The sequence below is a fragment of the Dipodomys spectabilis genome, unplaced genomic scaffold, assembly GCF_019054845.1.
Source record: "Dipodomys spectabilis isolate Male_0828 unplaced genomic scaffold, ASM1905484v1 ptg000475l, whole genome shotgun sequence".
NCBI classification, from domain to species: Eukaryota; Metazoa; Chordata; class Mammalia; order Rodentia; family Heteromyidae; genus Dipodomys; species Dipodomys spectabilis.
The window spans coordinates 7,775-35,206 of record NW_024871152.1 but is presented as its reverse complement, the minus strand read 5'-3'; the positions used below and the strand labels follow the sequence as shown (position 1 = coordinate 35,206).

Below are 27,432 nucleotides of genomic sequence, written 5' to 3'. Positions count from 1 at the left end.
AGAGAAAAACAATTGGATTGAGCAAGTAACATATGGCTTTCATAAAATGCAGATGCATAGATTCTGTGTTCTGTCATTTACCAAATTTTCTTCCAGAAAAGGTTATCAATTATTTATAAGTGATGCATAATTCCTAGGTATTCCTGTTATCATACACTTTTTGATTGAGTTATCTCTGTATAAACTCAAAATAAACAGACAAAAACCTCAAAATAGACAGACATTATATCTTTGTTTAAAAAGCTGTAGTTTACAAAGTTTTTAAGCCATCACCAAAAACATCTTTTTAGGTATTCTGCATTTTGTGTGCAGTATTTTTAAAAATAGTTTCTCTTTTTTTGGTGATATGTAATTCACTCGCAATATATTATCTCCATGTATTGTATATATTTTAGTGCTTTGGAAGTGAATTGTACAGTCATAGGTTTTCCAAGCCTAATTTTCACAAACTTGCATTTCTTCAAATAGAAATACTGTAAATTTTAGAACAGACATTAAAATAGATATGAAATTCAGTTACAGGAATTTGTCCAGCATACCTCCTCTATAGTGTGTCTTTTCAAAACTTGTTTTTGGGGATCATTTCCAGGGTCTCACACATACTATTCAAGTGCAATGTCAGTAAACTACATTCCCTGTCCAAACAAGTTTTTTACTTCTCTTTAATACATACATAGAAGTGTAACAAATAGATCCTATAAATTCTCTTTGAACTTTTGAAAACTTGCTTGATATAATGATTGTAGTATTGTTACAAATTGATTTGCTATGTGGAGTATATCAATTTCTCCACAATTGCACTACTATATTTTGTATAATCTTTTTATATTATGGTCATACTAGTGAGTTTTCTTTTGATTTCTTCTTAGATATTAAAGAGGAACTTATTTCATTTGCTCCTCCTATTGACTATCAATTTACATATGTTCTTTAAAGAAATACCCTATTCAGGAAAAATTTATATAGAATTAGAAGATATAAAAATACTTAGACTCAAAATGATTGTAGCATTAACATTGTAGTATTAACAAATATGTCTCCTATATCTGTTGGATATGATTTCATTTCTGTTATATTGTCCTGTGAATTATGAAATGTTATCAGTTGATATTATCCAGATTATTCTTGCTTTTCTTTACCCACTAATGTTTTCCTTGTCATTTTTTGAAACCATTACTGATCCAATGTCATGAAGTTTTACATTTATATTTTGTAGGTTTTTACATCTCACATTTAGTTTTAAACGTTTTTTATTTTTGTATAAGAATTGAGGTAGTAGTCTAAGAATTTTTTTAAAAATCTGGGTGGCAATAGTGACAATACACCCATTAAAGATTCTATTTTTATTTCATAAAGTCATGGCATTCTTTTCAAAATATATGGACCATAAAACTGAAAGTTTTTATATTGTGAAAATACCTGACAGAGGGGTTACGATTACATAATAGTATTAACCAAAGCATGCTATTTGCAGAGGAGTATTTAAACGGTGTAATTTCTTATAAAATTGAACTTTAAATTCAAGGAAATGAATACCAGGAAACTGTCACTTGGAAGATGTGAGAGAAAGTCAAAGGGAAGGAATAAAGAGCTATGGAGGAAGAGAGGGAAGGTATAATATTCAATGCAGATAGTACGAAACTAGAAAAAATGAAAGTGGGGTGAGGTTTGGAAGGGTAATTTATGTAAAGATCCATTGTATTTATAAACTGATTTGTGGAATAGAAATTCTTTTGACCAGCTATTTAATAAAAATATAATTAAAATCAATGGAGACATCTGATCTTAAACTGCGTTCTCTTAAACCATGAGTTAATATAATAGTCTCCTACTCAGAAATATTATTTGCAGGTATTTTCCTCATAATGACAAAAAAGTGACCAATGCAATGAATATCAATACATCACATTGTGTATTCTAAATAGACACAATATAAAAATCACAGTAAAATGTTAGAATTCATTTCAAGATAAAATAATAGGTAGAAAGTATCAAATGCTGATTGTTTTTCCAAGTACTTTACCTATGGTATCTAATTTAATCCTCACAATATTACCATAAAGTGGATCTGCTTCTATTTTTAATTCTCAGATGATGATACTGAAGTCTTCAGAGTTGGAATTACTAGTACAACATGTACGCATGGTAAGAGTTAGCCTGTGGCCCCTCTCCCACTGTATCAAATAACCTCATGTTATTTTATGACTAAAATACCAGAACTTAGTCTACTAATTTTAGGAAAATTTCCCAAAATTATTGTGTACACTCTAATAATATTTCACTTTATCTTTGATAGAAAATAGGTAGCTTGCCAGGCGCTGGTGGCTCACGCCTGTAATCCTAGCTACTCAGGAGGCTGAGATCTGAGGATCGCGGTTCAAAGCCAGCCCGGGCAGGAGAGACCTTGAGACTCCTATCTCCAATAAACCACCAGAAAACCAGAAGTGGCGCTGTAGCTCAAGTGGTAGAGCGCTCGCCTTGAGCTGAAGAGCTGAGGGACAGCGCCCAGGCCCAGAGTTCAAGCCCCACGAATGATAAAAAAAAAAAAAAAGAAAAAAAGAAAATAGGTAGCTTTAATATGAAAGCTCCAAGTTCATAGTCAATTTACACCTCCTTGGTGAAAGGAACTGCTAAAGTGTAACATTCTTGATTTCTAGATCTGCTTGGGGACCCCATCTCTGTTTAACACAGTCTTACAGATAGAATGACCTGCCCAATTCTGGATGGAAACAGACTGCAGGTATGATGGACCAATCATTTCCACATTGTAGCTCACCTAAGTTGTTTACCATGAGAAGTATTTGATTGCTTTTGATGTGCAACATTTTGAGAGAAATGTACATCTTTAAAATGTTATTAAAGCAAGACTGATATAAAAATCACCTTTGACCCCACATAAATATTTTGCCTTTCATATAACCAAAAACACACTCTGACCTATCATTAATGCTAGGAACGAGAAGTTAAAAATCATAGACACCAAGATCTAAGCATGAATTAAAGAGTCTCCAACTTGTGAATACAATTGGTTTAAAAAGTCATCAATACTAAATTTTTAAAAATTTCTTATGATACTGAAGATTCAATTATAAACTATTAACACTTGAAAATAACTCATTTTCTTGGGAGTAGTACACAAAACACAAGATTAATCCTAATCATTTTAAAAATGATTTATACCAAAATCCACTCCTTTAAATACAAAGATTCTAAAAATAACTAAAGTACAGCCATACATCATCTACACACATCATCTACATTCAGAGGACTGTGTTAATAGAAAACAAAGTTATACTAATAATTAATTAGCTTACAAAATTCACTTACATTCTTTTATTCTATTTCATTTAGTTTCATAAAAACTAGATTTTCATAAAATGAGGCATAAAAGCCTATATACCCACTTACATTTTCAGATCTTAACAATATTTATTTCAGAAATGTCTTTAGCTTTGTAGTGAATGAACTGAAATAATTCTAAAATATTTAAAGGCTTTTCAGAAGTTGCAAGATTCACTCTGGGATGTTATTTATATTGGAAAAGATATACGAAAAGCCTTATTTGTTAAGTTGCGATAAATACTCCCACAAAAGAGCCATTAGTGAAGATCCCTTTGCATGTACAAAACAACTTCAAATACATCCATTATCTGGAGATGACACATGCTTTTTGTTTGTTTGTTTTTGAAAGGAATATCTGACAAGCTTATCAACAATACCGATTTTCAGTCAATATCATGGGATATTCAAATGTAAAAATTTGGAGTTGATTATCTCTTAGTGAGAATAGATATGATCTTATAAAGAAAGTTATTTTCAACAGAAAGCCAGAGTTTATCCACCTTGTTTTTCACAGGAATAACCAGAGAGTAATACCGTTTTGGTCAAGTCAGTCAAACTCACTCCATGAGCATATTTTAAAATTATAACCAATTTAAGAGGTCAAATACATATTTTGAACTGACAGTCATCTTACAGCAGTAACTTACTACCTAATTATGTCTGTATCTTCTTTCCTAGCATATAATAAGAGCTAAAGCTGTCTCTTTTATCTAACTTAATGTAAATGATTTGATTCTGATGATGTTATTATTTGACATATAAAGTGTACAGAAGGGGGGTCGAACTGAAATAACATGACAAAACAATGATAAATAAAAACATTGCAACACAGCTCTTTTCAGTCCCACCTTGTCCACATTGGCAAGCAACATTGCAACAGCACATGCACACATGTACACACACATATACATACATGCTAAATTCAGGGTTTATTGCACAAAAAAGTTCAAATAAAATATTAATGATTAGTACAAATGATAATTTGCCTTACTAAAAAGTAATACACTATCCAGTCACCACGGGTTTTATGTTTTACTTGTCTATCCACATGTGACCACTTAATTTATTTTTAATTAATTAACTAATTCATTCATTCATTTGTTTGGTGCTAATAATAGGGCTTGAACTTAGGGCCTGGCTCTGTCCCAGAAATTGATATTTTTTTTTTTTTGTTTTAGTTTTCTCAAGGCTAGCATTTTACTGCTTGTACCACAGCCCCATTTCTAGCTTTTGTTGGTTTCTTTCAAATCAGAATCTAATGGCATTTTTTTGGTTTGGTCTGGTTTCAAATCACAAACCTCAGACTTCATCTTTCTGATTAGCTAGGATTAATGACATGAGCTACTAGTGTGGCTTCTACTTTTTCCTCTATACTTATCTATTTCACATACTTAGATAGTAATCTCAAACTGAGTATAGAAACAAGATGTACAGTGATGAAATTGTCCTGTCAAAACATCAAGTTAGTAATTTAAATTTCTTCTTAAGACCATACACAAAAAATACCATGATTTAGTAAAAGAGAACTCATTATTGGACATATAAGCTTGAAGAGCTTTCTAATAGATTCATTATTTATTGTTATCCAACATTAGAAAAAATGTATAATGCAGTAATAAAATAGAAGTCCTTTGCATGACTATTAAAGACACTTGTTTTCATCTATAAAAGTAGGCTTGTCTATTGTCTTTCAGTGGTTTCTATGATTGAAGGTGTTCAATAAGAAGTCAAAATGTATTAGTAGTCCTTTTCTATCAATTAAATCTCACTTTTTCTTTTTGGAGAATATAATGATCAAAGCAATAGTTGAGAATCTGCAAGGAATATTTCAGAATCATGCTTCCAGTGCAAGTGGATCACCAGTAAGTAATCCTCAATACCATTTTCCACAAAGATTTGTCACAGATATAATTGGCTTGCCTTCTCTTGCTGAATGGACCCATTTCTTCATTCTACAGGAAAAGTGTGATTCAACTGATTTCATTCAGATCTCTTCCTACAATTATCAAGGATTTAGATTCTTGTCTACAATTTGGTCAAAGCTATGTCTCTTTATGTAGACTGCTATAAATGTATTAACTAATTTCAAGTAAATACATAAATTCTATTTCCATCTTTTTTCAAAACATAAAATTCTGTGTGCTCTATAAATTGATCAGAGGCATGCATTTTTCTCATTCCTAGAATAAACTGCACATGAACACACCACTGGTCCATATTTTCAGTCTGAATCTTTGAATACAGAGGGACATCTTTCCTCTGCTCTCCATCAATTCCCTAATCTACAGTTAGAATAATTTCGAATAGTAAAAATGGAAAAAGAGAAAATAAATCATAGTGAAAAAAACGTGCAGAAAATTCACCGGATGTTGCTGAACAGTTCAACTAACATGAACTACTAGGGAAATACATGGACACATCATTCCCACTGACACTCAAAGTCTAAGGTTAGGCAATTGTCATGAAGATGAGGAACACGATGAAAAAGTGAAGAATGGTATTAATTGCAAGAAAAAAATGGAGAAGGATCCAAGCAAATTTCTTCTTTGGGCTGCTGAAAATAATCTGTTTACTACTACATTAGTGCAGGGACTACTTTCCAAAGAGGCCACTCATGTGAATACTAGGTATGAAGATGAGTATAACCATCTTCATCATGAAACCTATAGGGTATACTTTGACACTTTCCATGAGTTGGTGGCTCAATCGGTAGATATTCTTGCAATAACTGTAGATGGCTGGACACCCCTGCACAGTGCTTTTACGTGGAATAATACCAGAGTGGCTGTTTTCATACTTCATCATGATCCAAATACCAATTCCCAAACTAAAGGCCTCTTGACCCCCTTGCATCTTGCTGCTGGGAACAGAGATAGCAAAAACACGTTGGATCTTCATCTGTTGAACCATTATGTCAAATCAGGTCTGAAGAATAAGTTGGAAGAAACTGCATTTGATATTGCCAAACGGATAAGTATATATCACTACCTCTTTGAAGTTTTGGAAGGCTGTACAAATTGCTCTTCTAAGTCACCACGGTTCGGTTAAGTTTTTTAAATTTCATAAATTCCATTCCATTTTTTGTGTCCATGCAAAATATTTTCACAATCCAAATAGCAACAATATCTTACTGTAACAATTCATGGATTCCATGGAATTCTTCCAAGTGAATTGCCTGACTTTGATGTCAAAATGTATTCAAAAGAGATTTGTATACATCTATAATGGTTTCTGGAGAGTTTGTGCTTTTTTAATCAGAAAGAATTTTAACTTATCTGTTGAAATGAGTAGTATAGAAACTGAACATATTTCTGGTGTTTGTCTGAAAAATTATATTTTAAAATATTCTATATTCTATGTTTGTATAATATCCATAATCTATTTTATTCTCTCCTAGATATAATACTTTGAATTCTACATTGTTTTATAATATATAGGCTCATTAATAAATGTGTCCTTTCAGATTGCATTCCATATAGAAAAAGTGTAAGATTCCTTTTTTCCTAGGTCCTTACAGTATATTTCTTTGGGATAAAATGACAATGTTGTCTAATTTCAAAAGGTTTTTTAAAGATTATGCTATGTAAAGACTTCACTAATTTGAAGATTTAATACACTGATGTGAAAATAACTTTTAATTATATGAATTACATGTATTATTACACTTGTAATTTTGTAATCAACTTTTTAATAACTGTTTTTCATTTCTTGCATCTGAAGAATGAAAAATATGGAATATTTCACAAATTTTCATATCATCCTGTGCAATTGCCATGTTAATCTCTGTATTGTTGCAATTGGGGTATACGTGCTGCTGAAGCATGTAGTGTCCCCTAAATTGAAGTATGCAATTTAATGATGCAATCTTTATACAGGCTTATATCCTTGGGTGCCTATTTGTAACAAGGAAACCTTAATGTTCCTAACAATGGTACTGATCTTATTTCCCTAAAATTCTGTGCATAATGGAAAAAATTATATTGTTCAGACGATTGCTCACATTTTCAATTATTTTGTCAATGACTATTTTAAGTCTTTTTCATTTTGAAGCATTTATAGCTAGGTCCAAAGGGAATGGCTTTTTGAAGTACTTATTTATCCAACTGAGTTAGCTGTGTAGAACTACTGGATTCAAAGTAGGCTTTGCTTAAGAGCTACTTCTAAACTTCTGCAGCTGAAATTTTCCCAAATTAGGTCTTACTGGCACAAATGTACACCTGAACCTTTACCATTCTTCCATGTAGGAACAGAACAACCAGAATATCTTATCCTAACAGCATGGGTTGTCTTACTGGAACAAAACTAATCTTAGTTACAAGGGATCATATACAGATGAGCATTTCAGACAAAAGTGTTCAGTCTAGAAGGTATTTTATCAAAAGATAATTGTTTATTATACCTATCATTTCAAAAGGAGCTAAAGCCAAGAAGGTGAAAAAATTGTTCATATGCATGATTACCTAATGTCCTGGCCTATCTACCTTCCAACCAGGCAGGAACTACTGCCTATATATCACCAAATATTTCTATAGATCCAGAAGTCCATATGTTTCTCTTTGTTATTAGGCCTTAAATTGGTAATGTCTCATCTTGCCTACAGGTTGTAAATCTACAAATGGTAAAGCTTTAGGTCTAACTCTACAAAACACTGAGGTAGAGATAATGGAATAATACTTTAGAACAGAGCTGCCTTTGATGCCCAATCCACAACAGAGCAATGCAAAACATGTGCCATTTTATTATATTATATATAGTTATATATTTTATATTTATGTGCTGATTTCATGGTTCACGCAATGAAACAATATAATTAATTGATAATTTGACAAATAAATTGATATTTATTCCAATAAGTAGAATTGGAATATAAATAATTAAGTTTAGAATATATATTAGAATATAAAAAGTGTCAATGCAAATGTCTTCGGTATAAACTTGTGATACCTTCTAAGTGTTCGTGGTCTTCTAAATTCATATGGTAAAGAAACAATGTTGTTTTCCTCTAATCTATAGGAGGTTTTACTCTGCTGCTCTGTTTATTGTTTTAACTCGCTCACCCCAAACGGTTTTACTCCATATTTCTGAAACATTCCTAAAGATTATATCCAAATTTAGATGATATGATGTCTAAAAAATATTATTCTTCTGCAGGATCCATGGGTCCTAGGATCCAATGTCCCAGTTACATGTTATCATCAGATAACAGGGGCAAGACTTCTCAGCTAGACCTATGCAACATGCCAGAAGAAAGTAATTGAAGATCCATCTCAATTTCTCTTTTCTTATATTACAGGGCCCCAATTCCTTGAGATTCAAGAATTAGCAGCAAGTAATTGTGAAATGCAAGGTAACATAAAATGACGGATGAGTTCACAAAATCTGAGAGAAATTATTGTAATTCAAACTCAATTTACAAATGACGAGCCCATATGAGTGAACAAGATCACAAAGTGTCAGAAGATTATTTTTAATACCCCTCCCCTAATGATGAATCTAAGATTTCAGTCTAGCATAAATGGGCCCAAAAATAGTTCCTGGAAGGATAGCTCCATAAATGGTCTACTAAGGCCAGGAAAACTTGACTTAGAGGTCAAATGTAATGCAGAAAAACATTAATTGAGAAGATCCTTAGTGCTTCAAAACACTGGTACTTTAGTAGAACTTGATTCTGTGGTATAAAAATGTTGTCATTCTCAAACCAATCATAACCTACATTTAATCTCCTGAAAGTGTATTCCTTTTCAAATAAACTTTTTAAAATCACATTTGCCAAAATAACATTCGATAAGTAGATAATACTTAGTGACATTACAAGTTTTTCAAGTGTAGGGAGCAAGTTACAATAGAGTTGTTTTATTTACCCAGCATTAATGCCGAATAGGTTCAATCATTCATTAAAGTGTAGAAATAGTAGCCCCCACCATTTGTGTTGTTCAGTAGGTGCATTCCAGAAATGTGTTAAATAGATCAGCCTGCCATGTTTCAAACCCCAAACCTCAGCTTATAAAGTAAATTTCATCACTTAATAAGATACATTTTAAAAAGTCATGAATAGTTGCCTTATCATACATTGTTTTATGTTTTCCCTGTCTAACATAGAAAGAAATATGACTTTAATCTTGAATATGAGTGCTCATCAGAAATGTGACAAACAAAATCTGTCTTCTATTTCTATCATATTCCTCTATAGTAGTAAATCTTAATTTTTTTCTTTTTCCAAAACTTATAGGTAGTAGAACGTATTATCCCATGTAAAATAAAATAATAATACACCATTGTACAAAGCCAATTATAAAAATTGGTAATTAGAAATATATTCTAAGCCATTTTTAAACTTTTTTGTTGAATAAAGATTAATCTTCCAAATGGATGAGAATATAATCATGTCTAGGTGCTTCAATTCTGCAGTCTTGCAAATTGTTATTGCAAATGAATGAATTATGGAAATGTAAGCTGACATCAGTTCAAGTATATGCAGGATTGAAACTCCACTTTCAAAGTATTAACAGACAGATTAACAGAATGACTATCAGTAAGTTGAAACCAGAGAGGAATAATAGTAAAGACATAGAAAGAATAAAATATGGAACAAGGGGCAAGTACAATATACACATGTGATAAAGGAAGCGGTAAATCGGAAGTAAATCTTGGAGAAGGGGTTGGTTGAGAATGACATGAATCACTGTGATCCAGGAGCATTGGATAATTAGAGTGATATATTTAATTGTACCACAACCTTTTGAAATTCAGTTAAAAAACAAAACAACAAATAAAAACACAAAAATCACAACCAAATAGGCATCTCTAGAGAGTATGAATATGACCTGTCTAAAATTTTAAGCAGTTAATGGAAGGCAGTCTTGGGAAAAACAAACAAAGCTGTTCAAAGAGAGCAGTTTGGGGTAGGGGAGGATTCTGAACAGATTTAAATAGATGGTCTAAGATTAAAACTCACCGACATCTGCTGCAAATATTATCTTTCTTCTGCAAGTTCTCTTTGTTGGAACTGGATACTTCAGTCCTGAGCCACAATTGATAGCTTGTGAAGATAGAATGGAAGAAAAAAGATCAAGAACTCATTATTCCATTGGAGAGAAAACAATCCTCTATCTTTGCTCTCATCTCTCTTCGCTACTTTTTCTTCATACTTTTAAGTAAATTCACTTTGAATTATATTTTCCTTCTTTGTTCTGGCAACATAATTGGTCAAAGTAATTCACTACATATTATTTGCCATTTTTACTATCATACTATTATTGGCCAAGTGAATCCATTAAACTTTCCTCTTGCATTTGGTGGCCATGAAACAACATCTATTTTAATTAGGACAAATCTAATGTATACTGTCTCCAGAAAACCAGTCCAAGAAGCTGTGATCACAAATATATGGCTATACTTTTTTTTCTTTTTTCTTTTATGTTGAAAGTCTACTTGAGTCTAGAGTGAGGAGAAAAATAAGTACTCCATTACTTTTTGGTTCATCCAATTCTAACCTCAAAGATAGATTTTGATAAAAAGTTGCTAAGAGGAAACCAAAAAATACACCGCTATTATCTTCTCTCTTAAGACTCTCCTTAGATGCCATATCAGGAACTGTGAAGTTATTCTTTGCAGAATTATTTCAATAGATTATTTTTTTCTTGGTGTTGCATTTGCTCAGCAAGATGTATGGAGAAGAATAGATTTAAATCAGCCATACCTTGGAAGACAGTGTCTGTTACAAAAGGACCATGCTTCTGTGTCTTACTTCTATGTCTTCCTCTTAGTTCTTGCCTGATTTCCAATTAATCACGGCTTCTTGGCTTCAAGTCTGGTGAAGCTGAAGTACTATACAGCCCAGCCACTGCAACATCTTCATTGTTTCTCTTTTAAAACTCCTTTAAGTTGCCTGATTTAGATGTGGAATTTATTTTCATGTCTTCATTCAATAAGTTCTGCATTTTAGTGAGCCAAATCAGCTCTGAAAAATCACTTTAGGGAGCAAAAACATTAACACAATCTATATAAAAAGTTTTGGCCTCCCTCCACTGCTGAAGCCAATACGCTTAGCTAGGGCTTCTAAGAACACTATTTTCTAACTTTTCCATTTGCTCAATTCTTTTCTGAACCCATAACTTTTTGGGTTATGTAATAAGAGAAGTCTTCACTCTCTCATGTTAATAAGGATATTATGTTTTGTGAGCCACTTAGAAATGTGAAATCATTGGTTTGAAGTATCGAATCAGATTTCTATGTTTCACTGCTTCACGTGCAAAGACATTGTGGAAAGTATTACAAACAGAAAAGTGTGAAGCCAATAGCTTCTTTCATTGTGGAGGGCACTTTCTCCCGAAATATTTTGACCCAAATTATCTTTTTTAGATAATTACTGTTTGATAGTTTGATAATTAAAGGTTACTTCACAAATTTTGATGTCTTTTTTTTTAAAGAACTTTGAATTTAAATTCCACTACAACCTTGTTTCACACAGTGAGAGTATATTTCCTGGGTAAGGACAACTGTCAAGGAACCTACAGGATTTACAGCAAGTTTATGGAGGTTTGTTTGTTTAGTGTTAAAAAGAGCCATCTTCATCCACATTGCTTCCTCTCTACTAAGTCTCCATAGATTTCTTCACATGAAAGCCTACATTCCTAGGCCATTTAAATTTTTTTAATGAGTTAAGTTTTTAAAAAGTTTGAACAATTAAAATTTACCTGTCATAACCTTAAAACTCTTTTGAAATTCCTATACCAGAATCGCGAATTCGCCAATACTAATTCCACTTTTACCATCAAAAATTTAACATGTTTTTATGGTATAGTGTCCATGCAACTATTATTTTCCAGTGGCTTTGTTATGTTATATATGACCATATAAGCTGATGCTGAGCAAAATGAACTCGAAGATACGGAAATATATTTTTTTATTTGTGGTGGTTCTTTTAGATGTACTATGTGATTTCTATTTTCTTTAGGTTTTCCCCCTATGGTTTATATTTGCTGTATTTGATTTTTGTAACCTGTGTATTGTGTATACTTTTACCTTAATTAGGGAAGGGAAGAGGAACAACAAAATGTTGAGACAAAGGACAAAGGGCAAAACCAATGCAATAGCAATACTCACAATACAATATATTGTCAATGTACATTACAACTTCTGAGGGGTGGAGTGATGAAGGAAAACTATAAGAACAATGAGGGAGAGGTAACAAGTTTGGAAAGTTATATATTCACTACCTTACAATTACTGTAACCACACTGTACATCAATTTGATAATAAAATTTTAAAAATAAGCTGCATAAAATATAATTTAACTGTACTGATATAGTAAATATTATTCTTTATGTAGTACCTTTTTAAAAATTACACTATTTGGCATGTAATTTGAATTAATTATCCCTTCTTTATCAGAGGCTCAGCAACTTGAATGTTATCCAACTAGATAATATTTTCACAATACACTTGCCAATATTTTGAAAAAAGAATAAATTTAGTACTTTTTCTCATACTAAAATCGAAAACAGTTTAATTTTATGGAAACCCATAAATTTTAAAAGCAAATAAGTTGTTAAGAGGACAGAATATGTTATTCAAAATTCCTATGACTAATAACTACTGATTTTTAAATTCTCAACATTCCATACCTGAGATATTCAAAACAGTACCTGTTTGTATGTTATGAAATTCTGCAATAAATAAAGTGTCCAATGGGGTGTTACAGATTGAGAATTCAACAGATAAATAGCCACATTCTGTAGAGAATAATACTATGAAGCATCTGTAATAATTAATTCTTAAAGAGTAAGCAATTATTTATCAGAGTAAGCTATTATTTCTATGACCATCAATCCCAAGATTTATGTCATAAAGTTATCCTAGACCAACAGTATCCAACTTGAAAAGTGCACCTTAAATTTCCTTAATTCACATCATGAATATCTTACCTCTATTGTGAAAAAAATACTACACCTCTCCTAATGTGATGACCTCCTTGTTCTGGAAAGAACACAACAATAAACTGAGCTGCATCATTGTTCCCCCTGTGGTATTCTTGAGTTCTGAACACATGCAAATATTATTTATATTTATACTTTTTAACTATCATAGATATTCAGGTTGCTAAGATCGGAAAATTTTGGTTCAAAGCCCACCTAGAAGGTTCTTTAGATTCTTATCTCCAATAAACTTCTCAGAAAAAGCCAGACCAAAGGGACACTGAGGTTGAAGTGGTACTGTATGAGCCTTGAGCATAAACAGGTTCAGAGACAGTGTCCAGGCCCAGAGTTCAAGCTCTAAGACAAGCCAATAAAACAAAAACAAAAATGAAAACCAAACCCAAACCTAGCATTTTTCTCAATGTGTAAGGAGGAACGTAATTACTTACTTTTTCAAATTTTAGATGGAAATCATGAGTCATTTTGCATCTACGAATGTTCTGTAATAGAGCATTTAAAACACAACCGAGGATTATATATGAGTTGCATTTCCATAGAAAACTTGACTTCTCTAAACATAGTGACAAAATTATCCCAAACTTAAACTGTGTATTCCTTTCTTGTTGTTTGGTTTGTTTTATTGAGACAAAATTATACTACCTTGTCCAGGGAAGGTATCGCTATGTAATTCCAGTCTCTAATCTCCTGTTTTAGTCTGAGTGCTAGAATTCCAAGCTTGTATCACATTGCCTTGCCATAGTTTGTTGGTTTATTTAATCTAGAAACAGACTAGCAATTCTAAACTTCTCTTATGATCTTATCCACTAGACTGACCGCACAGACTGTTTATGTACTACTTTCAAAGATGTTCTTACATTTGACAAAGGATATGAACATTTTCAGATTTACCTGCCTGGGTCTCTGATTCATTCCTCCATGGATCTGATCTCATTAATAATGATTACTTGACTCTCTTACTATCTCTGGTCTCAACCTATGTAATATTCTCAACTTTTTTGAAGATAGTGCATTTGGGGGCTTTTTAATATTAAAAATTATCACTTAATTCTAGTCTTACTCAGTACTTACTTTCTATTGTTTTCTAACTTTTCTACATATTGTGAGAATTGTTTCATTTTGTATTTTTGTGTGCACATATAAGTGCCTATGTGTGTCTGTGTATGTTTGTATGTATGTATGCAAAAGGCTCAAGCTCTTATTCAGTAATCTTGATCATGACTGATATGCCAGCTTTTGGCTGGTTAATTATAGGTAGTGTCTCAAAGCCTGTTCTGCCCAGGCTGGATGCAAACTGAACTTCCCAGACTCCTTTACATCCTTAGGTTTTATTTTTCCAGGAGTATCAACTTTTAAACTACAAACATTTTTGAGAGTATAAAGTGTAAGCTGTAGCCCAGATTTTTAACTCAAGAATTCATATAAAGATAGATGAACATACACATTACATATGCTGAGTGTACACTGCTAGAAATGTGATCATAAGCCAAGTGGTGGTGAGATCTGAGGACAGGGGTTCAAAGCCATCCCGGGTAGGAAAGTACTGGAGACACTTTTTTTTTTACAATAATTACCATAAAAGTGGAAGCGGCACTGTGGCTCAAGTGGTAGAGCACTAGCCTTGAGCTGAATAGCAGAGGGACAGCGCCCAGTCCTAGAGTTCAAGTGCCATGACCAAAAACAGCAAAAAATATATATGAGAAAAAGAAAGAAAAATTAATGTGATCTTAGCCACCAGGTTCATTGCTAGTATGATCCCTGTTCTCTCAAGATGGACTCTTTCTTTCCAGTTAAGTCCATGATCGTATATCTGACTTGCATTGGAAACAGAATCATTCTTCCATTCTTTTTACAAAATTTTGGCATTAGCAAGCATAACTTAGAAAGGGAGTGGCCTCATGCTTCATGTAACAGTTAGGAGTAATGCTTTCCCTATATCTCTCCCATAACTCTACATGCTAGACTTGGCTTTAGTGTTTCAATGTTGTCATATTTGTAGTCTTCTATATTGTATTGAATCCTTACAGTTAAACACAGAAATTCTCTTTCTCCTATTATTATTATTGTTTCTCTTATTGTTAACTCAGGTACACTTGGGAAATTAATGAACAGCACATACACTCACAATTAAAGATCGGAGAACCTTCTTCCCATTTAAAATTCACCATAATTTACAGAGCAATTAAGAAGTTTGAACAAAATATACTCAGGGATAGCATATTTATTAGCCGTTTAAATTTCACATTTTCTGTTTACTAAGTTGTCTCTGAAAAGTGTGTTACCAAGTGTGCAAAGGTGTCTTTTGCTATTTCAATGAAGCCAGAAAATATTCGTTTTATCTGGAGCAGCTCCATTGATTGTTACTGGAAGTAAGTGGAAGTAACTGTTACTGGAAGTGGAAACTGATCCCAGGAGAGGAATTGAACATAGCAGAATGACAAAGTTCAAGTTAACTTTTGCTTTCCTTTTTATTGTACATGAAAAGAATCCAAGGCTTGAAGGAAACTCTGTCCCTGACTTTTTTGAGTGTGTTCTTTACTCATATAATACTTGTTTGTAAACTTCTGGTTGAGAGTACTAAAAAAGGAAACAGTATGCCATTTGAAGGCCAGCATAGAAATAACTTTATTTTAAAAGTGTTATACTGGAGTTCCAGAAAGATGGCGGAGGAGAAGCTGGAGGCTAAACAAGATCTTGCATTGAAAGCAGTTTTAGAGTTCCAGTGAACAGTGCTAAGCCAGAGAATCACACCAAGTGTGCCTTCACAGTACAGAGAGTTAGGCCAGAGAGAGAAAATACAGGTAAGGAGACAGCCCAGAGCACTTGCCAGCAGCTGCCACTGCAGCAGGGCAAGACCGCAGGTGCCATACCTGAATCACAGAGAGTCCGGGTCAAAGGAGCCTGACGCGACAGGCAAGCAGATTCCACTCAAAACCAGTAAGAACCGCCAAGGAGCACACATCTTCATCCTGCAGTTCACAGACCAGAGACAACCCAGGAACCAAGACTCGGTGTGAGTAGAAGCCTGACATCCTCACTCCTTCTCAGGGAGCAGAGGAGGGAAGGCCACCCCTCTCCCCCAAGTACCGGAGACCTCCATCTTGGATACCAAAAAAGCCCTGCAGAGGTGCTAGCTCCAACTCAGGCCCTGGAATAAATCCTGACTCATCTAGCAAGTCACAAGAGCCTAACCTGACCTGCCAGACTCAGTCAACTCCACCCAGGGAAAAGTCACCCAGCTGGGGCGTCAGCCCCAGGAGTGGCTTTCTTCACAGGGTAATCAGAGCCAGAGGCTGCCCCTCCCTTTAGCAGCCTCAACAATCAACTGAAATTCAGTAAACAGAAACTCTGGGAGTGGCTCCGGGCTGGGATCTGTGAGTTTCTCCCAAACCAGCCCCTGAGAAAAGCTACTGTTGCTGAAAGGCCTCAACTCTACGCAGAACCTGGCCTCATCACAGCATCTCCAAACTCAAGGAAAAAACCATCTCTTCCCATTGAACTAACCTGGGAGGAGGATCGCAGAGCATTTTTCTGCCTGTTCAAAGAAACTGAGTTAAATAACCAACCAAGCCATAGGAAAACAAGCAGACCAGAGACTCCAATAAGAGGCTGGTTATGGACACAAGGGAGACACAGGATTTTTGCCAACCCTTCCAAAAAAAATCAAAGAACTTTTTTTGTTGTTGTTCCTTTTATAAAAAATTTTTTTTTCTAAAATTTTTTTTAAATCTTTAATTATTACCTTTCTTGATGCCTCCATCAGAAAGAATGACATTGCCCCATTTTTTTAGGAAATGGAAAGACTTTGAAAAAATTATATAAAGTGAAGTAAGCCAAGCCCAAAGAAACATAGGTCCCATGATTTCCCTCATTTGCAATATCTAATATATGTATGCGTCAAGCAGAAAAGGTCAGATAATGTGATGTTAGGAAAATGAACCCTAAGTTATGTATTTTAAATGTTTTTTTCTTTCATGCATTTATTTCTAACGCAATTATAAGATTATTATTTGTTGCTTTGTATGTCCCTCCCCCACAGTATAACCCCTGTTTCACTGTATTTGATGTCAGTATATTTTGTGGAGGGGAAGGGGAAAACAAGTCGTTTAAATAAGGATACAGGTGGACCTGTTGCAACAATGAGGAGTACAAGTTGTCATGTCTAAAACGAACATTACAACTGGGGGGGGGGATATTTGGGTGGGGGGGAAGGAAGGATGGGAAGGGATAGGAAGGGTAAAAAAAAGGATGAGGCTACAATGCTTGATAAGGAATGTACTTATTATCTTGCCCATGTAATTGTAACCATTCTGTACAGTATTTTCACAATAAAAAATAAATAAAAATTAAGAAAACTATTTATTAAATCAATCAATTTCCTGAAATTATTGCATTCCTGTAATAGTTTTATTTTAATGCTTCATAAATGTTAAATAAAATCAGTCTCCTGAAATGATGGGTCTAATTTTATAGGAGCATCATTCACGATCAACTAATTCAACTGTGATATTGATAACATTACCTTGTTATTCCCATGGTTGGGAACGAGTCTCTTAGTAGATCTTTCCATTGATTTGTGTCAGGACCGGGATTCCAAATCAGGGCCTACATTGCCACTTGGGCCTATGGCTTCCCCAATAGTCTGCCAACCTTCAGCAATGCAAGGTAAAGTACCCTTTGCAACAGAGTCATTCAGACCCAAGTGGGTCACCGTGCAAAGGAACAAAACATAAAAAGGCCATCTCACCTCATTTTTCTGTATATTTTTGCCACACAAGGCCTGGGGGTCTAGGATCCCAGGATCTGCTGTGCGTCCAGTGGCTGCACCCCAGCATAGTATGATCGAAGCTGAGGCGGAGTTGCCACAACCTGAGTTCAAGCTCCCTGCTGAGCAAAAAAAATTAAAAGAAATTAGCTCCTTGGCTTGCAATTCACCCCAATTATCTGCCAGGCTTTGGATTTGAACTCTGGATCTGGGTAAATCTGCAGCACTGTGGAAGAAGGTGAAGCCGACTGTACTTGAAGATAAGAAAATCAGGCCTGTACTCTAAGACAAAATTCAAGCTCCAGCCTTGGAAAACATACTATTTATATACATTGTAAAGACAGAATTTGTACTTACCTATGGATGCTCAGTCCATACACGTTTGGTGTGGTTGTTCCTTGTACTTTTTGTTTTATTCATTTATTTACCATTGATTTTACAGTGATGACACCCATTGCCTTTATTACATTGATGACATCCTATTACATGACATCTAAATTTGTAGATGTGTTCTTCATCATTCCTGAGACCCAGGACTCTCGGAGAAAAGGAAAAAAGTTTTCATACTTGGCTTCTTACTCCATGATCCAATTGTTGATAGTGCTAGGATCTGAACTCACGGCCTAGCAGGACCAATTGGCAAATAATTCACGGTGAACACACCGGCCTGTGAGCAACAAAGGAGTTATGCCATTCCCAGGATTTGACATTGATTCCCAGGGTGGCTACGATAGTCATAAATTAATAATTTAAACATAGGATCTATATTTACATATATGTGTGGACAGCAATTTGCATTTGGTGTACTTCTCCTTATTGTCTGTCTTATAGAAGTATTGTGTATTTTACTGAATATGGTGACAGATATAACAGTGCTTACATGGATGATAACCTATTGTCATGGCTATAGGGTTTCCTATGCATTCTCCATCCTAGCTGAGACCCAGGACTTTCACAGGACAGGAAAACAGGTGAATCCATGGGCTTCTCACATAAGGATTCATGTTTTGGCAGTGTTGGGATTTGAACTTAGAGCCTACAGGCCCAATTGTGGAAAGGGTCAAGGGTCACCAGCATGTGAGCAACCAAGGAGATAGGCTGTTCCCAGGACCTGACATCGAGTACCAGGGAGGGCCAAATAGTAATAAATTCATAATTTAAACATAGGATTTGAACTGAAGTCTGTGTAGCCCTGTTGCACTTTGGGGGAAGGGGAAGCTCACCATTCTTGAAGACTAGAATGTTAGGCCTGGTCCAGGGCCTGATTTGAAGCCCCAGCACTGGACAAAATAACAAGCCCACCTTTTTTAAACATAGGATCTCTCTTTACCTACAGGAGTGGTATGAATCTTGCATTCAGTGTAGTTATTCTTTTTATTTTGTTCTTATTCATGGATGTATTGTGTATTTTATTGAGTATGGTGATAGACATAACTCTCTTGACATGGATTACAAACTATTCCCATGTCTATAGAGTTATCTATATAGAATTCTCCATCCTCACTGAGACCCATGACTTTCATGGGACAGGAAAACAGGTGGATCAATTGGCTTATCACATCAAGGTGAATCTTTTGGCAGTGCTGGGATTTGAACTCAAGGCCTAGCAGGCCCAATTTGTGAATGGGTCATGGTGAACACACCAGCCTGTGAGGAACTAAGGAGCTAGGCCGTTCCCAAAGCCTGACATGAAGCCCTGGTGGGGGCCAAAATAGTCATAAAGTCATCATTTAAACAGAGGATCTATATTTCCATACATGGGTGGGCAGCATCTTGCATTTGGTGTAGTCATTCTCTTTATTTTGTGTCTTATTCATTGATATATTGTGCATTTTCTTGAGTATAGGTTGACAGATATAACTGTTGTGACCTAGATGACAACCTATGCCCATGAGTATAGAGTTGCCTATGCATTCTCTATCCTAGCTGAGACCCAGGACTTGCACATCACAGGAAAATAGGTGCAACGACTGGCTTCTCACATCAAGGTGAATCTTTTGGCAGTGCTGGGATTTGAACTCAAGGCCTAGCAGGCCCAATTGGTGAATGGGTCATGGTGAACACACCAGCCTGTGAGGAACTAAGGAGCTAGGCCGTTCCCAAAACCTGACATGAAGCCCTGGTGGGGGCCAAAATATTCATAAAGTCATCATTTAAACAGAGGATCTATATTTCCATACATGAGTGGGCAGCATCTTGCATTTGGTGTAGTCATTCTCTTTATTTTGTGTCTTATTCATTGATATATTGTGTATTTTCTTGAGTATAGGTTGACAGATATAACTGTTGTGACCTAGATGACAACCTATGACCATGAGTATAGAGTTGCCTATGCATTCTCTATCCTAGCTGAGACCCAGGACTTGCACAGCACAGGAAAATAGGTGCAACGACTGGCTTCTCACATCAAGGTGAATCTTTTGGCAGTACTGGGATTTGAACTCAAAGCCTAGCAAGCTCAATTGGTGAATGGGTCATGGTGAACACACCAGCCTGTGAGCCACCATGGAGCAGGGCCTTTCCCAGGAACAGAGATCGAGCCACAGGGAGGCCACAATGGTCCTGAATAGATCTTTTAAACATGGGATATATATTCATATCTGTGTGTGGACTGCATTGTGCATTTAGTGTAATTATTCTATTTTGTATGCTATTCATGGATGCATTGTGTATAGTCTTTAGTATATGATGACAAGTATAACTGAGCTGACATGAATAACAACCTATTCACATGGTCACAGGGTGGCCCATGCATTCTCCATACTAGCTGAGAGCCAGGGCTTGCACAGGAAAGGAAAACAGGTGCAACCATTGGCTTCTGACATCAGGGTGAATTTTGGCACTGCTGGGATCTGAACTCGGGGCCTAGCAGACCCAAGTGACAAATGGGTCCATGTGAGCATACCAGCCTGTGAGGCACTAATGAGCAAGGCCTTTCACAGGACCTGAGATGGAGCCCTTAGGTAGAGGTGGTGGGGGGAAGGCACACAGCAATCATCCCTTCATAAGTTGAAGGTAGTTCTTATACCCAGGACTCTCAAAGAAAAGGAAAACAGGTGTCACACTAGGCTTCTTACTCCACAATCCAATTGTTGGCAGTGCTGGGACCTGAACTCAGGGCCTAGCAGACCCAATTCATGAATGGGTGTGTCAGCACGGCAACTTCTAGCCCAGGAAGCTGCCAGGAGTTGCCAGACCCTGAGATTGAGCCACAGGGGTGGACAAAATAGTCATACATGGATAGGCAGGTGGTAGTATACCAATAAATATATATATTTGTATAGAGTTCCAGAGACATCTACTTATCAACTACGTTCCTACCAACTCTTAGGTAGTTACCTTCAATGGAATTGAAGGAGTAGGATTCTTTTCATGTTTAATAAACTATTCATTAAGATCAATCAGCATCCTAGGATCATTGCATCTAATTTTAGACTAGACTGATGCATGCAGAAACTTCTCATTCAATCATGAGTTTGCTCACATTCCATCGGTATTTCGATGCACAGGAACGAGTCTCTTGGGAATTCCCCCCATTAGTAGGTGTCAGGACTAGGACTCGAACTCAGGGCCTACATTGCTGCATGGGCCTATGGCTTCCCCGATATCCCACTAGCCTTCACCAATGCAAGGTGAAGAACCCTTTGTAGGCATGTCATTAAGACCTAAGATGGTCACCGTGGAAAGGAACAAAATGTAAAAAATCCATCCCACGGCTTTTTTTCTGTGTGTGTGTGTGTGTGTGTGTGTGTGTGTGTGTGTGTGTGTGTGTTTTCCTGCAAGGCTTCAGGGTCTAGGTTCCCAGGATCAGCTATGGGCCAATGGCAGCCCGCCAACCTAAGATGATTGAAGCTGAAGCAGAGTTACCACAAACTTAGTTCAAATCCTTTCCTTGGTAATAATAATAATAATAATAATAATAAAGCACCCTGGCTCAGAACTTGCACCATTTTTCTGCCACAGCTGGGATTCTAACTCAAGTCTGGGTAAATCTACAGCACTGTGGGGGAAAAGGAAGCTCACCATCCTTGAAGACTACAATATCAGGCCAGGTTGCAGGGTCTGATGTGAAGCCCCAGCACTGGCAAAAATAATATACCCACTTATTTTACACATAGGATCTCTATTTACATACATGTGTGGAATGCATCATGTGTTCAGTGTAATTATTCTTTTTATTGTGTGTCTTAATCATGGATGCATTTTGTGTTTTATTGAGTATGATGCCAGACATAACTGTGTCGACACAGACGACAACCTATTCCTATGGCTATAGAGTTGCCTATATAGAATTCTCCATCCTCTCTGAGACCCAGTACTATCACAGGACAGGAAAACAGGTGGATCGATGGACTTCTCACATCAGATTTCATCTTTTGCCAGTATTGGGTTTTGAACTCAGTGCTTAACAGGCCCAATTGGCAAAAGGATCTAGGTGAGGATACTGGCCTGTGAGCAACGAAGGAGTTAGGTCGTACCCAGGACCTGAGAGCGAGCCCCGGTGGCCCAATATTCATCCATTCATAAGCTGAAGTTAGTATGCTAATAAATACCTATTTGTATAGAGTAGGAGATGTAGCGGGCTGTGTTGGAATCCTATCTAACATGTGAGTACTGATTCTTGGATCTTTCCCATTGTCTCCAGTTCCTGAATGTGATTCTTATTGTCAGACTTCATGAACTCTTAATTAAAAATAATCGTTGTGCCATACGTCTTGCCTATCAATTCCTATGAGAATCATGCATTAATTAAACTCTACCCTAGGCCTGAATTCAAAACCTCATAAAATTTATAGACATATTAAATATATAATTTATACTTACATCTATATATTCAGTCTATATTGTGTTTGTTGGAGTGATTCACTATGTTTTATTATTGATTTATTTATTTAGCATTTATTTTATGAACTGTAAGTGCACCTAAAACATTTATTACATTTATTCCCATCTGTTCCATAGCATGTAACTTTGCAGACATATTATGAACTTGCACAGAAAAGGAAAACAGGTATCACACTTGAAATCTTACACCAGGAAGAAATTTTTGGCAATGATGGGACCTGATCTGAAGGCCTGAGAGGTCCAATTCATGAATGGGTGAGTGTCAGCACCACAGCCTCTAGCCCATTCAGCTGCCAAGTGGATCCCATAACCTGGGATCAAGCCCCAGGTTTCGACAAAATAGCAGTAACTTTCTATGACGATGGTGGTATATAAATAAATATATATTTAGGTATTTAGGTACTGCCAGAGGTGTCTATTTAGTATTCAATGACATATACTACGTTCCTACCGATTCTCATGTATTTAGTGAGGATTCCACTTAATCAATAGTATTCTGTTTTGTTTTGTTTTTTTTTTTCCCTTTGGGTCTGGTCGTGGGGCCTGAACTCTGAGCCTGGGCGCTGTCCCTCAGCTCTTCAGCACAAGGCTAGCACTCTACCACTTGAGCACCACTTCTGGCTTTTTTCTTTTTGCTTATGTCGTGCTGAGGAATCGAACCCAAGGCCTCAGGCATGCAAGGCAAGCACTCTACCACTGAGCCACCTTCCCAGCCCCAATAGCATTCTTTTAATGCATAATAAACTATGAATTAAAATCAATCCGTGTCCTGGATTATTTGGTCTAATTTTATGCTAGACTCTATGATGGACTACTCATCCAACCATGGCATTGATCACATTCCTCTGGTGTTCCTATGGACAGGCAACAGTTTCTTAGGCTCGCCAGCCCCTTTTAAGTGATATGATCAGGATTCGAACTCAGGGCCTAGTGACCAGGTTGGCCTATGGCTTCGCTGACAGCCCGCCAGCCTTCAGCAATGCCAGGTGACCTACAGGTTGCAGCCATGTCATTCAGACCCTGGATGGCCACCGTGCAAGGAAGAAAAACAGAAACTACTGACCTTTTGTGGTTTGCGGCTTTTTTGGGTAGTGTTTTCATTTTGTTTTCCTGTCAGCCCCTGATGCTTGGACCCAGGATGGCTGTGGGTCCAGAGGCTGGACCATCCCAGCCTAGGGTGATGGAAACTGAGGCAGAGTTGCCACCACCGGAGTTCAAGCCCCGTGCTTAGCAATAAATAAATTAATTAAATATTTAACAATACTACTGAAGCTCCCTGTCTTGGATTTCTTGCTATTTTGTTGTCTGCCAGGCCAGGGATGTCACCTTGGGATCTGGGGAACTCTGATGCATTGCTTGGGGTGGGGGGGGGGGAGGAAAGGGAAGCTCTCCTCCCTTGAAGACAAGTAATTCAAACCTATTAACTAGGCCTGAATTCAAGCCCCAGCCCTGGAGAACATAACATATATAGTCATGTTTATTATATGATTTATACTTCCATCCATATATTCAATTTATATCGTGTTTGTTGGAATGATTCATGATATATTATTATTTATTTATTTATTTGCCATTTATTTATGGACCGACTGTGAGTGGTTTTATAACATTTATTACATTCATTCAAATCTATTCCATAGCATGTAGTTTTGCAGACATATTATGTACATCGTACCTGACACCCAGCACTTGCACAGAAAAAGAAAACAGGTATCACACTTGGAATCTTACTCCAAGAAGACATTTTTGGCAATGCTGGGGCCTGAACTGAGGGCCTAGAAGGCCCAATTCATGAATGGGTGAGAGTCAGCATGACAGCCTCTAGCACATTCAGATGCCAGGTGGATCCCAGGACCTGGGATCAAGACACAAGTATGGCCAAAATAGCAAAACCTTTCTATGCAGATGGTAGTATACAAATAAATATATCTTTAGAAATTTAGATAATGCCAGTGATGTCTATCTAGTATTCAATGACATATTCTACCTTCCTAGTGATTCACAGGTATGTAGTGAGAAGTTTATTTAATCAATAGTAGTATTTTAGGGGGTGGGAAGGTGGCTCACTGGGAGAATGCTTGTCTTGTATGCATGAGCCCATGGTTCGATTCCCCAGCACAACATGATCAGAAAAAGCCGGGAATGGTTCTGTATCTCAAATGTTACAGCAGTAGCCCTGAGCTGAAAAGCTGAGAGTGAGTGCCCAGCCCAGAGTTCAGGCCCTACTACTGACAAAACACACACACACACACACACACACACACACACACACACACACACACACACACACGTATTCTTTTAATGCATAATAAACTATAAATTGAAATCAATCCACATCTTATGAATAGTGGATTTAATTTTATGTTAGACTGATTGACAAACTACTCATCCAACCATGACATTGATCACATTCCTCTGGTGTTCCTATGGACAGGAAATAGTTTCTTAGGCTCTCCAGACCTTTGTAAGTGGCATGACCAGGATTCAAACTCAGGGCCTAGGTGTCCAGATTAGCCTATGGCTTCGCTGCCAGCCTGGCAACCTTCAGCAATGCCCGGTGACCTACAGGTTGCAGCTGTGTCATTTGGACCCGCGATCGTCACCATGCAAGGAAGGAAAACCGAGAAACCATCAACCGTCTTCTATTCGCAGAAATTTTTTGGTGCCGTTTTCAATTTGTTTTACTGTCAGCCCCTGAGACCTAGGATCCCAGGAATGGCTGTGGGCCCAGAAGCTGCACCATCCCAGCTTAGGATGATGGAGGCTGAGGCAGAGTTGTTACAATCTGAGTTCAAGCCCTGTACTTGACAAAATAAATGAATAAATAAATAAAATAAAATTGTAAAAAAATATAAAAATAAAATAAAATTAATTTTAAAATTATAAAAATATTAAAAATACTAATAGAGCTCCCTGGCTTGTAATTAGTGCTCATTTTTCTTTCTTCCAGGCATGGGATTTGAACTTGGAGTCTGGGAAACTTTAATGCACTGTGGAGGATGGAGAAACTCACCCTCTTTGAATACAAGAAATTCAGGCCTGTTCCCTAGGCCTGAATTCAATCCCCAGCCCTGTTAAGTAATATTCATCCACATTTGAATAAATGATGAATATCTACATAGTTATGTTTACTGCATATTTCTTTTAGTGTATTTATTTTTCTATTATTCATTCATTATATTTATTGACTATTACTACACTTATAACACGTATTAAATTCATTACATCTTATGAGAACTATACAGATTTGCATATGTATTATATATCTTACTTCAGACCCAGGACATTCACAGAAGTTCTATAGTAGATGATCCCATGCTTAGAAAAACAGAAAGAAAACACCAACCAAAGTCTAATTTATCCCTAGGCAGCCCAATGGCTCACATCTGTAATCCTAGCTACACAGGAGGCTGAGAACTGGAAGATGAAATTTCAAAGCCAATGAAGGCAGAAAAGCCTGAGAGAAATCACCTCCAATTAACTGGAAAGCCCGGCTACACGTATGATTGAAGTGGTAGAAAATCAGCTATGAACAACCAAGCCAAGAAAGAGCAAGCTGAGTTCAAGTGTAGGGAGGGGGGGGAGAGGGATAAAAGGGAGAGAAATTTTCTAAAAACAGAGAACAAAACAGCAATATAAAAATCCCACCTAATTTATGGTACCAACCAAACTGGAAAAAAAATAATGAAGCTTGTGCAGTTGTATAACTTTACATGAGCACATATGTTCTTAGGTACACTTCAAATATATGTTTTAAATAGTATATGTATATATATTAATAATGCATACATATATAATATAACTTTAAATAAACTAAGAAACCAACCAATGAATAAATACTTCTGAATTAGTGCCTTAAACATGGCATTATAAGTTATTTATACAAAAATTGTATTCCAAGTTTCTTTTCTCAGAATAAATCTTTAAAAAGTTTGTTCACGTGCCTGGCACAGGTGCCTAATGCCTATAATTATAGCTACTCAGGAGGCTGAGATCTGAGGATGGCAGTTCAAAGCCAGCCTGGACAGGAAAGTTCGTGAGACTCTTATCTCCAATAAACCACTAGAAAACTGGAAGTAGCACTGTGACTCAAGCAGTAGATCGCTCGCATTGAGCTGAAGAGTACAGGGATAACCCCTGAGTTCAGGCCCATGACCAAAAAAATTTTTGTTTATACAGATCATAAAATTCTAACATTCTAAGCTTTAGGAATCTTTTCTGCCAGAGTCTTTTGCTCTTTAGGCAAATACTCCACTACTGAGCTACATCCCAGTCCCAATGTTTTGTTTTTCATTTTACAATCCAGTTTATTCCCAAAATGCTTACAATTACCTACTGTCCTCACAGAAGTGAATTTTTATTCAGAAACCCAACCTTTTGTGCTATCAGGAATCCCCTAGTGTATTTCAGGTTAGGCGCTGAGGAAAACTAGCATGACACAAATGCAGAGAGTTTATAATTATAGAAATAACTCTAAATAGAAATAAATTCAACTGTCCCGACCATCTAGGGAGAAATGGCGTACTTATTTTCATTCTCACTCTT

The 27,432-nt window shown here is 36.3% G+C and overlaps 1 pseudogene; it reads right to left on the bottom strand.

Moving 5' to 3' along the window:
• Window positions 1-7,066: 7,066 nt before the first annotated feature.
• On the bottom strand, window positions 7,067-7,165 carry LOC122098328 (annotated as a pseudogene).
• Window positions 7,166-27,432: the final 20,267 nt, after the last annotated feature.